General features: G+C 28.9%; 1 long non-coding RNA gene across 3 annotated transcripts; it reads right to left on the bottom strand.

Moving 5' to 3' along the window:
- Positions 1 to 299: 299 nt before the first annotated feature.
- LOC132935225 (uncharacterized) lies at positions 300 to 15433 on the bottom strand. Of its 3 annotated transcripts, none has more exons than XR_009663187.1 (7): positions 15222 to 15433; positions 7180 to 7264; positions 4471 to 4801; positions 4161 to 4214; positions 3887 to 4026; positions 671 to 911; positions 300 to 606 (listed from the first exon to the last, which is right to left on the bottom strand). It is a non-coding gene; the product is annotated as an uncharacterized LOC132935225 (long non-coding RNA). The 3 variants fall into 3 exon arrangements; XR_009663186.1 differs by lacking the exon at positions 15222 to 15433 and adding an exon at positions 7336 to 7980; XR_009663188.1 differs by lacking the exon at positions 15222 to 15433 and adding an exon at positions 7336 to 7980 and having other exon boundaries at positions 4471 to 4787.
- Between the last annotated feature and the right edge of the window lie 585 nt (positions 15434 to 16018).

Below are 16018 nucleotides of genomic sequence, written 5' to 3'. Positions count from 1 at the left end.
AAATATCATATCTACTCCATTTTTAAAATAAAATTTAAAAAAATTGACCATTTAGTTTTTAATACAATAACTATTTCCTTTAAGTTTATGTTGTTGTTAATATAACACATGTAGGTACTATATTTAAATTTAACATGGTCATTTTATTTTTAATTAATCAATTAATTATTTTTAAGCTTATTATTACTAATTCATTATTGGATATAAAAAATGGGAACACCTTTGTCTCGATTCTCAAAAATATATTACAAAGTTTAAAATTCATCAAAAAAATAAGATTATAATGATGAAAAAAAAATTTTATTACCATTTATTGTTGATCTACAAAGGAATATACAACATAAACTCTTATTTAATTTGTTAATACTGACATCACGCCAGATAGCGACAAAGCATAATTTTTCTATGGGTTAATATTGTGTATATTTTTTATATTGTTTATATTGTGTATAGGTTGAATCTGTGGATTCTTTTGTTGAACGAACACATTGTTTTTCTTCTTTCACCTTAGGAACAACAATGGGAAATGCCACATTTTTTGATCCTTGACATATATAGAACAAGTTATTCTATGATTCTCCGTATAATTTTAAACGAGTCACATTGCTGAAATTGAATTAAGTTTAATATAATAATAAAAATTAATACATTTCAATAATATAAGTCTTACCTTATATAAGGATATATCTCCATAAACGTGGTAAGTTAATGGTTGGGAAACCAGGATTTGTTTTAGAAATGTGTCCTTTACAAGTCATACAATACATATGAACATATCTGGTTTCAGTATTAAAGGAAGATTATTTTCAATCAATACAAAATTCCACATTTGTGCATTGACCAGTGCATATCAGTGTTGAATGTATTATTAGTTTGTCACCATAGATTTTACATGTTGTCATTACCAAGATCTAAAGAAAAAAACAATTATACTTTCAAGAACAATATTTAGTAAGAAGTTAGTAATATGTATTAAGTATATATACCATAGCATTATGAATTTTACAAAGACAAAAGGGAAATTTCAAGAAGTCTGTAGTTTTTTGTAGATTGAACAGAAATTAACCAAAATAAAAATAATAATTATTGGTCTTTTTAATTTATTGTACAAAACATTAATATTATTACTAACATGACAAGACTTAAATGTTAAAAATAATTCTTTAATATTTTCATACCCATATACAGACATTTCATGTCAATAAGATCGATTTCATAAATGTATTGAACATTTCCTAGCCTACATTAGGGCTCAACTAAAATCATTCAATTATCAAATATTTAAAATTATAAATGTATAAACATAATATTTCTTCCACTAATTGATGTATCTTTACTATTTTAGGGGTAGAGTCAGACAGATGCTTGATCAGACACAATACAGAATTGGTCATTAGAATATTATATTCAATATTGAAAATAATATAGTTATCATACAAATAGTCTTTTGATTTATGAACATTTAAACTATAAATTATAGTTAAAACAAATTTAGTGGCAAGCGTGTCTCAACAATTTGTGATACTATTATTTATGTACCCTTCTGCCAGGTTGCATGAACAATCACTAAACATTTGCTGAACCAATAGTAGAGCTATTGTAATGATCCCTTAAACATGATTTAGTGGCCTGTGATTAGTACATTAAATTTTATTGCCCCATTAAATTACTACATTTTTCATGCAACCCAGCACTAATTATTTAAAATTCAAATGTAAAGTATTTAAAAATACTTAAATATGCATGCACTAATGAGCTAAAATATAATAACATACGAAATTATGAATTTAATAAGTGATTTAATATTAGTTATAATTGCATATGTTATTATATTTTAGCTCATTTGTGCATGCATATTTAAGTATTGTTAAATCCTTGAACTTTTAAATTTTAAATTATTAATGTAGGGAAAATTATTTAAAATTTAAGGGATTTAATATTAATTATCCTGCGGACATTAATAGACTACCAGATATAAGAAATATCTTCGATATTTTATTAATAGAATCAATTCCATTTATATGCATGCAGGAAACGCTCGCTGAGCTCAGGCCTGACTACTAAAAATCACAATTAATTTGTCTTCACAATTTTACCAGTCCAACTACTCATTAATTAAAGGTAAACCAAACTGGGATATATTCTCTAATCATGTAAATACAAATTTAATAATACCTAAAACTATACCTCTTTTTTAGTAGCTGAACAAATGTCTGAACACATTACTGCAGTCATTGCAGAAGCAAGCGTGCTCTATGCCTACGCAAAATAATACACAATACATCGGCATTTTACCAAACATAAGTCTTCCTTAATTCAACGCAAACACAATGCTATACGTATTTTATAAAACCAAAGAAACAAAGGCAATTCTTAGTCAAATAAATGACACTATTTCTGACTTCCAACCTAACTCTGTTGGTATACCTCAAAACTCCAAACTGGGACCTATACTATTCAATATTTTCATATCTGACATACTGCAGTCACCATGTACACAAACATTTCCCTTTTCATAGATGATAATCTATTTATAGCAAATCCCATAATCTAGAAACGATAACAAACAACCTACAAGATCACATGAATATACTCACAAAGTAGTGTAAAAACTAAAAAGTACAAATAAACACTTCAAAAAGCACAGCAATTATATTTAGCCTATGTCGCTATTCGACTCCACTAAAGCAAAATTCAAAAGCAAATCTATACCTTGGCAGCCATCCGTCAAGTACCTCAGGTGTTACATTAGACAAGAGGCTAACCTGATGGCCACAAAACTTCAACAAGCACACCATAGCCTCTCAATGCAATTTTCAATACTTAATAAAAAATCAACTATACATAATAAATGCTCGATATTAATATAAAAGCAACTACTACACCTTTACTAACTTGCACTTGCACTATCTGGGGTAATTGCTCAGCAACAAAAACATACAAAATTTAAATTTTCCAAAATAAGAATTATAACGAACGCACCATGGTTCATACAAAACAATAATCTACACAAAGGTCCCAAAATCATAAAAATTCAAGACCATATAAGATTTTTATGCAAGTAAATTTCATAAATCTACAGGCTCATTAGTCATTACTCATTACACTTCAATTTACACACACATCCACCACTTCAAAAATGTCTCAAACGTGGTCATCCACACAATCTTAACTTAGTTAATTATTATAAATTATAAGTATAATTATATTCTTAACCTTACACTCTACACTTTACATTAATGTTAACCAACCTTATATTAGGTATAGGTATCACTACTATTTTTATTATTATTTAATTACTATTAAGTTAAAATTGTAAAAAAATTGTTATTTTGTTAATATCAGCAGACAATATCTTATTATTATAAAATAATAACAAAAAATAATAGTTATATGAAACATTTAAGGCTCTGTCAAACAGAAAGTGTTATTTTCACGTCGCCTGATTTTGTAATTTGTTACAACGCGGCGTTATTCACGCGCAAAAAAGCACCACGTCTACGAGCCATTTACTGCTTTAACGCGTTCTGTTTGACAGAGCCTTTAGGTAGATATTCATAGAAATATATTTAATGTTTCTTTAGAATGTTTTGAATTGCAACTGTCTATTTGTCAACTAACATTTATATTATTAATAGTAAATATTATGAAAATAACCAATAGCATTTCTTCCCACCACAAAATTATGTCTACGAGCAGCTATTATCTATAATTACGATTAATATATATAACTGTATCATAATTCATAACTATTAAAAGAAATGTATAGCACAAAATGAAACAGACAATGTATGTGTTCAGGAAAACTAATTTTAGCCAAAAAATTTAAAAATAAGATGGTACATATTATTATATATATTTACTTTAAAAGATCCTAAACGCTTACTTTTTAAAATTTCATTTTGTTTGTCAATATTTTGTATTCGACATATATGTAAAGGACTGTCAAGTATACGAAAAGCGATTTTACATTTTAAACAGCATTCAAGGCAAGTATGTGATCCTGATTTTCGTGATAATAGTTTCCTGAAAAAATCAAAAACAACATACTATTTTAGCAATTAAGACATTATCACAGCTATGTTTGTAATTTTGTAATTATGATCCGTAACTTACAACACATAGATTATAAGTCAACAATTAAATTTAAAGTTACTCACATTATAGGCAATGTAGTTGTCGGAGAGCTTATATGCACTTATTTACAATTTTACCTAGATAAAAATAAGAATAATCATGTATTAAATGCCATAAAAAATAATAAAAATACAATTAATAATTTGATGATAATCTACATTATAATAGTATTTACAGGGCAAAAAGTTGAGTATCACAGATATCAACTTTCAATAGAAAAGTTTCTGGTGGTAATTCATAGATAACATATTGAAACCGACCCTGGGACAAATGGAATAAATTAAAAACTAATATTATATATTTAAATCCAATAAAATAGATTAGATTAGTTACCTGAAATTTGAATCAGAAATATTGACATCTTTTTCATAAGATGTAGAGGCTAATTCACATATTTTATCGTTGTTGTTTTTATTTTTATTATCAATAGACATTTTCTGCAGAATCTTCAGAATCACTCGATTCATAATTTTCCGTTTTGATACTATTAGTTATAACATCATCAACATCTTTTTCACTAAAATCAGTATTTATTGTTGCATGAGATACATTTGACTCAGAACAATTATTTAATATTCCTTCCAAGCTGGCCTTGGTTGTATTACATTTATGCTCATTTTCAATTTTTTATTATTGTTTTTTATTTTTGTCTGTAAAAAAGCACCTGTAAAAAAAAATAATACAATGTTATAATTAATACAAAACATATTTTAATTTTGTCTTTTTGGAAACATATTATTATGTATGTCATAACATTGTAGTAGCCCTTATTAAAAATTAACAAGAGTATATTCAAAATACGGATTGAGTACACATGCTTATAGGCCAGGCTGGGCTAGTTAACTTCTTTTTTAAAATACCTATGCTACCCATGCATTTGTTATCTCCGTCTTACACACGTACGACATATCAAATTTTTGTTCACTAGTTTCAAAAGTGTGCTGTTTGTTTTGATATTAGAGTGATTTGACCTGTTATAACATTTTTAAATAATAACATTATCTGTGCTTAAGCGTTGGCTTTTATTCGATATTATACCCATATCTTGCTAGAAAATGAAAATTTTTCGAAAAATCGGCAACGCTTAAGCATAGATAATGTTTTTACAAAAAGTTTTATATTAGGTAAATTCACTTAAGTATCAAAATTAACAGCACACTATTGAAACTAGTAAACGACAATTTGACATGTCGTGCGTGAGTAAGACGGAGACCATAAATGTATGGGTAGCATCCTCTTAAGTTAATATGGAAAAATGTAAGTTTAAAGTTAATAGTTACTTTTCTTATTGTATAGACTATGAACTAGAAAATAAAAGTAACTTAACTTATACCTTTATTTTAAGCTAACAAATAACATAGTACCTAATTGAATAAAAGTTTTGGAGTTTTAAATAAATGTATGTATTAAAATTAATTGCTTGAAATACCTACTTATATACTCTAATACTTAATTTATTCAATTGTTAACTTTTTGTACTTGTTAAGTTATTTTAATGTACATCATAAGTCCGAAGAACATATTATATGAAGGAAGTTAAAATATTTCAGTTGTAGGAGTTATTTTATTTGACCATAAACATTAACTATAAAGAATTGGACTTATAATGATTTGTGTTTGAATACAAACAAGTTCAGATATTATTTTGTTTTTAATTATCCCCACGTTTTGATAAAATATCGAGTATTATTATTCTTATGATGTCTTGGCTTATGATATTAATATAATATTATGACATAAATAATTTTAGCATCAAGAAATGTTATACTATCAGCTGATATTTGATTGTTCATTCGGTAATATTAAGTTCCTTGGTGTTTTTTAAATAAATAATTATAATTGTATGATTACACATATATTTATAGTAATAATGAACTTGTTTTGTCTAGTAAATAAAGCACCATTTAAGTAGTTAGTAGGTACCTATGCCTAGTCTTGAAAAGGATTTTTTAAGTATGCCTATTCTTAAAACTATTAATTAAATAAAACTATTATGTTTTGTTTGTTAAATGTATACTTCTATCAGTATCTTTTTGACTAGCATATAGGTTTATAATATCATTGTAAAATTATTCAGTTTCTTTATTTAAATTGATGAATTAAGGACTTTTCAATTGATAGTATTGAAAGAGAACTTCAACAAAATTGTGAAATACTATTTCAAGAACAGGTTTTAACTATTTTAATGCAAGATAAACTTATGACAATCAATTGCAAAAACAAAATATATATTGTAATAAGTACATAACATTAGGAGGACGTGGTACCCGCATGTGTTGTTTCCGTCTTACACATGTATGACATACCAAATTTTCAATTGCCTGTTTCGATATTGGAATGAAATGATCTATTATCAAACTTTTAGGTATGAATATTATCCGTGTTCTCTCACAATTTTTTTCCGATATTTTAACTTCTAAGTGAATTATGAGCATTTTCAAATATTAACATTTTACACACTCATAACTCACTGAAAAATTAAAATATCGTAAAAAACTAACAAGAGAACATGGATTATGTTCTTACCTAAAAGTTTGATTATAGGTCAATTCACTCTAATATCAAAACTGAAAGCACACTATTTGGCAAACGTTAATGTGGTATGTTGTACGTGTGTAAGACAGAGATGTGGGTGTACTACGTCCTCTTAAATAAAATAAAAATATATTAACATATCTACCTAGTTGAAAAGAGAATTTGTGCGTTGTATTATTATATTTTTAATAATTAATTTTATGTCCTGTGGGAGTGTTTAGAAAAAACAAACAGTATATAATATTATGATGATGATCACATATGATCAATGTATATATCGAACAGCATTGGCTATATGTTGGTCGTTTGTTTCTCAACAGGAATTAAATAAAATAATAGCAACTTAGATACGTTTATGCTTATTAAAATATATATTTGTTTGTCTCTAGCAGCGGAAAAACACAATAATATATAGTACAGTCACACTCTACACATTAGAGAGCCTATATATTATGAGATTCTCTATCACGGCTAGACACACAAGTCATACAAACTACTTTTACTCACTATACGATAACGAGGGGGTGATGATGATCCATAGCTAGCGTCAAAACTCATAAAGTATTGGAGTCCAGTGAAGTGAACTTGATACCTAGAAACGATAAAGAAAATCGTATTACTATAAAATATTACACATTGGAAATTCATAGGTGAATAATCTACAAGTCATAGTGGCGGTTTTGTGCAGGGACTCTGGCGGGCGAGATGAACATACAACATTCACACGAACACACATTCGTTTAAGATCTGACACTTGCGTCAGAAGGTCCTCGTGAGGTTAGGACAGAATGAATGAAATACTTGATAATATTTCACGTCGCGACACGGTTGCGTCGGTAGCCGTTTATCATACGAAAAGTTGCGAGACACTGCGCAACAGGTTATTACGTACGGGAGCGGGTCGACGGGAATCGGTGTCGCTCCAAGCACGCTCGGTCGGCGGGTGTAGCATGTTACGGTCAAGTCAGCGAGCGGGAAGACACGGCGCCCGGGTTATGCGGCGAGATCAGAGCGGTTCTCGAGGAGACGACTGTCGGAAGTCGATATCACTTAATGCACTCGGGGCGCTCGGTAAGGTAGGAAACGTGTGGGTCGGCAAAGAGAACGAACAACCACGATAAAGTTAACTAATTTATCATGCAAACAACGATGGCCGGTTCCCGTAGCGGAAGGCGAAACGAGTTTCACATTGAAGCGTATCGTACGGGCGCGTTTTAAGTTAACATTTTAGCTTTGTTCGTTTTGACAAAAAGAGTACGCTTTTTCATAATACACCAAAGCGTTAGTTTTAGAAAAAGTGTCGCCGACTCTGCGTACACACTGTTTGTTGTTTTGAAACTGAAGTGCAGGTGTAGCCGGTGAAGGTGATTGTTATCATTTCTTATCAGCGAGTAGTTGATTAATCTACACCAAAGACGTTTGTTTTGAAAACAGATTCCCGATCACATCCCATACACTTTACTCGGGCACTACACCGTCTACACCACACTACACTGATTAGCGTGCACTTTTTTTTCAAAACGGACAAACCTCAGGACACTATATAGGTGTACGTGTTGACTTGATCATATTATTATACTATGGAATATGGATGGACCCACTGCGTACAAACCAAATTGCCGATATCAGCGACGAGTCGCCGAATAAGGTGTTCGATATGCGCATGCAAATACCGTATTATGTTTTGAATTTTGATAATAAATAACGAAATTTAATACAGTAGATTCTCGTTATGTCGAATCTCAAGGGGAACAGAAAAAAGTTCGAGATATCGAAAACTTCGAGATATGGAGTTTTATTAAAAAATAAAAAAACTAATATAAATGTATGTTGTATAATTTATATGAATAATAAATAATACGAATGCCTAAAATACATAATTTGAATAATAAAAGATGAATTCTTTGGCGATTTCACATTTTTTACGGTCACCTTTTTCAACTAACTGTATTAAACGAACTTTGTCCGAAATTGAAAGAACATTTAATTTACGCTTCTTTTCCATTCCACTACAAATGAACAAACGAACTACGAAAGACTACAAACGTGACTACCAACGCGCTAAATCACAATCGCCATACTGCACTGCCTGCACAATGTACTGCACAATTCCTATGTTAACTGTAACAAAAATATTATTTGTGAACTCGAGATAACGAAAAACGATTAATTTTATATCGAGTTATCGAGAGAAAAACACTATTAAGTGTAATAGTAGTTTCAAGGGGAATTCAAAGTAGTTCGAGATAGCGACATATTAAGAATCTACTGTAATATGTTACTCATATTTTTAATTTTCAATATTGAAATTATATAGTAATAAATATTTAAAATATTAGTAAGAAAGTGGATAACTATAATGCCTGCGTATTTTGCTTACGTTCCATTAAGTTGCATCCAGGTTTATCTTTGTGTAAGTAAGTAAATAAGTAAAAAACAATTTTAAGTATTAAATGTTTTAAAAACATTTAGTTTTCCTACAGACCTGGCTTACGGCTAAAATGGATGGAGGCCTGTGGATTTGGCGAGTCACACATTTATCCGAAGCGTAAACTGTGTTCAGTTCATAATGAAAAATGTTCTGAAGCATGGCACAATTCCCACTTTGCATATTAAAAAGTTAGTTAAATTATTAGGTATTCATTGTATTAACATATTATGTATATAATAACTTATATTCTAATACAAACATTTGTACCTAATTGTTATTTGTATATTAACTTTTTTATCTAGGAAGTGTAAAGAAAAGTAAATGCTCCTTCCACATCCAGGGTTCATGATTTAATTGCAGTACAACCTAGCTCTTCCATTGATATAGCACTAGGTAACACGAATACTTATGCAATTATTTAGTTATTTAATTTCTAATTAAAAAAAATAGTATAATGCTTGTGTTAATGATGTATTTTCTAACCTATTGTAAAATATATATTTTTATATATTTTTTATATATTTTTCTTTTATAATTGTATTTATTTATTTAGTTAAGCTCATTTTATTTTATTTCAAATGTAAATCACCAACTTAAATTAATTGTCTTATAATTTTAGAAATTCAAAAACGCAACCTCGAGTTGAGTCCAGATAAAATTACGTTTGAGCCATCATCACCGATTTTGATTACTAGTAATACTGAAGATAACTAATACACAGTGCCGGCGCTAGGGGAGGACAAATGGGACATATGTCCAGGGCCCCGCAATTTCTAATTATCATCTTAATACCGCGAAACACATTGATATTTTATATTAACAAATTATAAATCTATACATTTATTGACTTATTGTTATATACTACACATGTATAATATTAATATTATTTCTATCATTAGTTATTTGGAAAATGATATCTAAATTTAGCCATAGTACAAAGTTATCGATACGATGAAGGAGTAATATATTTTGAGGATACTCGAGGATTGAAGGAGTATACTATAATTAATAATATAAATATTTATAATGTCTATAGTTATTGTTTTTTCTGTTTTGTTTGGAAAAGCTCTCCGCGTATTGTCATATGACCGTATTATAGAAGGGGCATGAGCTATATTCTCAAAACATTTATTTGATTATCTAATATTATATTATGTTCAACATTTGAGTATTTGACTGCAATCCGCTTTGCACCTTACAGTATTTTTTCAACAATTTCTGCATGATATCATAAAATTAAGTTTTCATTTTATGAAATTATTATTACGATTTAGTTTAGGTATAGTAGGTATAGCTGTATTAAATAATAAGTACCTACTGTGTGCGTATCTAGTGTATCAGGATTAGTTTTAATGTAGTTTATTGTCTACCGCCGCCGCGTACTTAGATATTAAACAATTTATTATATCATTCAAACATTTTGATGATTTTATTTATTTTTATTGATGTTTTTATAAGTTGTAATTATTAAAATAAATAGAAATTAATTAAATAATAGGCCCCCCACGAATTTATTAACTTATAATTTTCAACACATGCATATTATTTTATTATTTGTAAATAATTTTTTGTTAACATATTATAATTAAAAAAAGAATAACTTGATATTATTATTTTTAATGTTTGAAATTCAAATAAAAACCGCATTAATTTTAAAAAATCCTGATTTAAAAAAAGCTAGAATTTTGCCTTTCTCTAGGTACCTCTTACCTATGTCCAGGGCCCCGCATACCTGGTGCCGGCACTGCTAATACATGTTATTAACTTCTTTTTTTTCCAATTAATTATATTTATTTGTTATTTAGTCATTGATATACCAAATCGTAAAAAACTAAAATCATGTAATATTGTTGGTGATATTAAAATACCTGACCTAGCCACCCCAAGGAGAGCTAAAAAACATTTCAACAAGGCTAAACTTCAGATCATGGTTCTAAGAAAAAAGTTCTAAACAAAACTATTAGATGACAGAAAAAGAAATTTTCATCTTATCAAGCCTTTAAAATCAAAAAACCTTCTCACTAAAGCAGCTCAGGATTCTATATTGGTATAAATTAGTTAAAAAGATAGTTGTGCATATATTTATTCTTATTATGTTACTGAATTGTATTATATCTAATATTTCATACAACTTTACAACATTGTTCTTTAATATCATAATATACTAATAGTATATAGTACCGTTCGAGAATTGACTCACGTGTATGTATTTAAAATACCATAAAAATACTCTATGTTGAAAATATCAAAAAAATTATTCGATACTAAAAACAGTATATCTTTGTACTTAATAATGTAACATTACAAAATCAGAAGGAGAGCTGGTATTAAAAAGCCAAAGAAAAACTGGGTTCTTAGGTCTCATCATACTAATACAATAAATGTATTTTAAGTGTTTAAAAAAGAAAGAATGGAATTTTAACTCATTAATAAGCATATCCAAGATCACCTTGAGTTATTTTATAGTGCTATGAGGAGTAGAGGTGGATTTAATAATAACCCGAATTTGATACAATTCAGATCTATTTACAAGCGTTTGTTGGTTTAACATAAAATAGAAGGTTCAGTATATTATGGTAATTGTTCTCCACTTGATACTTCTAATATACTTTATGTTAGTGCAAACAAAAAGACAGACGCTGACGCCATTTACACTGAAATTGATGTTGAGGAGAAGCAAATTTTATTTGATAAAAATGATAATAATGATGTTAATGATGATAACCATCAAAATTCTACAGGCTTGTTACAGCTAAAAAATTGAGGAAAATTAATAAGTGTATCTTCCGATGTTCACATAACATGTTTAGTGACAGAATATATAATTAGAGTAGGTAATAAAGATTTATTGAGAAAAAAAATATCAAATTAATATTGTCATTAAAAACATTAAATGAATTGAGTTCTGACAGCACAATATTCAATTCACAAAAAATAAAAGATCACATACTGCAACAAGATCCATTAGATAATGACCGTAGCCAGTTACTAAAATTAATAGATGATTATTATATTTCTCTGCGACTTCACCATTTTGCAAAATCACATACTTTTGCAATTAGTGGTAGGAACATTAGGCATTGACAACTAGACCTTATATTAATAGTCAGAGCATGGGCATACCAACATGTAATGTCTATGAGTTTGATATAACATGATTTATATTATATTGAGGAGGTCCCCCACAGACAATAATTTTATAGCTAAGGATTGAAAATTCAAAACAAAGATTCTCATGAATAGTTCATACTGTAACCAAAAAATCTAAAAAATATATTAACAGTTATCTTTTACAGACATATTAAATTAAAATTTGGACGAAATTACATATTGAAGAATAATGATTTGTAATTTTGTTGTAATTTGAAAATATTATTTGTGGATATATGAAAATTGTAGAGTATAATAGTTTATTATTATATTTTATACACACAATGACATTTTAAAATGTAATTTTTTTGGCAAAAATGTATTTCACCTTCTGTAGTAGTCAGTAGATACTAATACTAATGCCTAATACTAAAATTTAATTTTAATTATATCATAAAATTATATCATACTTAGTAATACTATAAATTTTAATTATATCATAAAATTATATCATACTTGGTAATACTATAAATTTTAATTATATCATAAAATTATATCATACTTAGTAATACTATAGACTGACAGACTGTTTTCGATCAGAATCGTTTTTCATAGCAGAGCGATATCCACTTAACCGCTTTTTAAAAAAAATTTATTATAAAAGTTATGAGGGTTAATTTTAAATTTGATACAGCAATTTACAAATACGTCATAATCAGGTCCCAATAAATTGTGCAAAACAAGTTCTTAATTGAGAAATAGTAATTGTGCTTACAACGGGTATAATGAGAATGATTTGGTAGTATTATTATATTAATGCTTAAATAATAAGGTACAAATATACAATAAATGAAGCGAAGAAGTGGTAAATATTTTTAACTCACTATATTTAGTGCATATTTGTAATTGAGATTAATCTATTATTGTTGAGTAATATTTGTTTTAATGAAAAGGGTAACACGTTATTTAGTTTGTAGAATTTTTCGGCATCGATGACAATAATAACAACGTTAAATAATAATTAATATCTATTGATAAATCTAGGTAGATATACCTACTGTGTGACAGTCTTACACTTTTTAAGCACCTATATGTGCTATGGTACTGTAATAATTAAGAATAGGGTTAACCAGCCTAATATTGATTAAAAATAAATATATTTAGAATAGGTATATTAGATTATACTATTATATATTTATATTCATTTCAGGTGTTATAATACCTATAGGTGTATATATATATAGTATATACATACCAAATACCTATACCTCATCATTAATGAACTGTTTAATTTGATTGTATACATAAGTCAAAACACTTTATTAATTTATTGTATTCATTATTTTATTTTTGAATACCTATTATAATATAATTATATATAAGGTAGGTAATAAAAGTTCAAATACAAGTTCAAGTACATATACTGTGAATATTGAATATTAAATATTAAAATTAAAATGAAACGCAAATATTACTATGCAATATTATATGTTCTAATAATGTTAGGTAATAGTATAGCAAAGACAGAAGTCTATACAGTAGCATATTATAATAATTTAATATATTGCTATTATTTTAGTAATATTACAAATAATGTCAAAATTTGATTACTTAATTAACTATAGTTAATTTATATATAATACTGTATACTTCCAAGATCTCTAACTGCCTAAAAAAAATTTATTTTGTAACTTTTTTACTATTTGAGTTATAGTTCAGGTATAAGTATAGTTATGGTTAAGCAAAATGTTTTGATTTAAATTGTATTTTCTGAATAATTCATTTAACTCTGTTATGACTTATGGTTAATATTGGAGGGAATTTACCTATTATCAAATTTAGAAGTAAGAATATTATCAGGTGAACCCCATAGGGGTTTAATTTAAAAGCAAGTTATGAGTATTTAAAAATTGTAAATTGTTTGTACATTTTAAAATTAAATATGCCCGAGTTACATTGATTATTTAAAACATACAATTTGCTATGTTATGCGTGTGTAAGACAGAGACAATGCATGCGGTTGTAACGCCCTCTTAAGCATGCTGATAACGATAATGAAGTAAGAATTTGGGCGTTGTACTTAGTTTTGAAGGTATTTGAAGTCCAAGACCTATACAAGGTGGTTATATATAACGAGTCGAGAGATGTTTTTGATTTTAATTGTCCGAGTGAGCGACCACGCCAGGTGTATATGAAAATACTATAAATTTCAATTAGCTATAAGCCTATAATTAACTAAGTCTTACCGCCAAATTCTGACTTCATCGTCGTTTTCAGCGGCCTGCGTTAACTACCTATGTTCAAAGTATAAACAAAAAATATATATATATATAAAGAGTGTCGAGTTAGTAGGACGCAAACCTGCATGTGTTGTCTACATCCTACAAACGCGTAACATACCAAATTTACGCTTAGAAATTCACGTTTTATGCTGTTAGGTTAAAAATTAGAGTGAATCGAGAGAATTTTTAAGTGAGTTATGTGTGTATAATAAATGTAAATTAAAAATGCTCATAACTCTCTTAAAAACTGAATTATCGTAAAAAAAACTTCCAACAAGACACAGATAATGTTCTTAGTTTCTTACCATCAAATGTCATAATAATATGTAGGTCTATTCACTCTAATTTTTAAGCTAACGGCATAGAACGTAAATTTCTGAGCAAAAATTTGATATGTTACTCGTTTGTATGACGGAGACAACACATGCTGATGCGGCGTCCTCTTAAAAGTTCCAATTGTATTACGTTTTCTATGCAATACACCTTACAACAGAACAAGCAAAATTATTAAACGCTTTGAGATCGACGTTGCGAGTAGTGTAAGGTAGAACTGGAGAGCGAGGTAGAACACAGAGTCACAACAATTATAAACACTAAGACACCAACAAATCCATAGATTAAATTATAATAGTATTAATATCGAGCGATTCACGTTACTGCTTACTAGTTACTACGATTAACGAATAACAATGGAAGATTTTCAAGAAGAAAAATTCGATGCGTATCGATATGGAATAGTTACGTACCGACAGGAATAGTCTCGTACCGGCTCGCATCGAAGTCTGAGTCCGATACGTATCGCTTGTATATTGCACGTCATGTAACTTCTTGAACGCTCTTGAACTCAAATGTCTTCCTTGAAAATCTTGACTGGCTGTGCCGCAGTGTTGTCGCGTCAATATTTTTTAAATTCCACAATAAGTACCGAAAAATACAACATTTTATTATAATTTTCCACTTAAAAGATTCGACGGTCGCTATCACGCTCCCCAGCTGTATCCGAGACATATCTATATAATATCTGCTCGTCGTTGGGTTTATTTTCGGTTCTGGTCGGCGGCGCGGCGGTGCGCGGTGTCGGCGGCGGTGGCACGGAAGGGGAAATTTGGGCGGCCACGTCTAGCTAACCACCGCGCGTCGACGGCTGCCGTACCGCGAACCTCACCCACCGTTAATTAAAAATTAACTATTTTATGCTGTTTTTACCCTTTAAAATACGAATTTCGAAAAATCCTTTCTTAGTGCACCTATACATAGTAATAAGTACATTTACTGAAAAATTCATATCCATAGCTTCAGCAGTTCCGGCTAGGCGATGATGAATCACCCAGGACAAGTCTTTTTATATATATATACAGATAACATAATGTGTACACATTCATATATTAATATATTATGCACACCCGCGTAATATAATAATAATTAAATAATAATACACCAGCGAGTGCTCGCGTAACGATAATAATAATTTACAGAGCGTTTACAACGTCAATAGTAGCGCGTATATACATCGATAACAATATTAGTAACGCGCGACGCTCGA

The sequence above is a fragment of the Metopolophium dirhodum genome, chromosome 1 (genome assembly GCF_019925205.1).
Source record: "Metopolophium dirhodum isolate CAU chromosome 1, ASM1992520v1, whole genome shotgun sequence".
Lineage (NCBI taxonomy): Eukaryota > Metazoa > Arthropoda > Insecta > Hemiptera > Aphididae > Metopolophium > Metopolophium dirhodum.
Note: the sequence above shows the minus strand (reverse complement) of the source record. Positions and strands in the feature narration are given on the sequence as shown.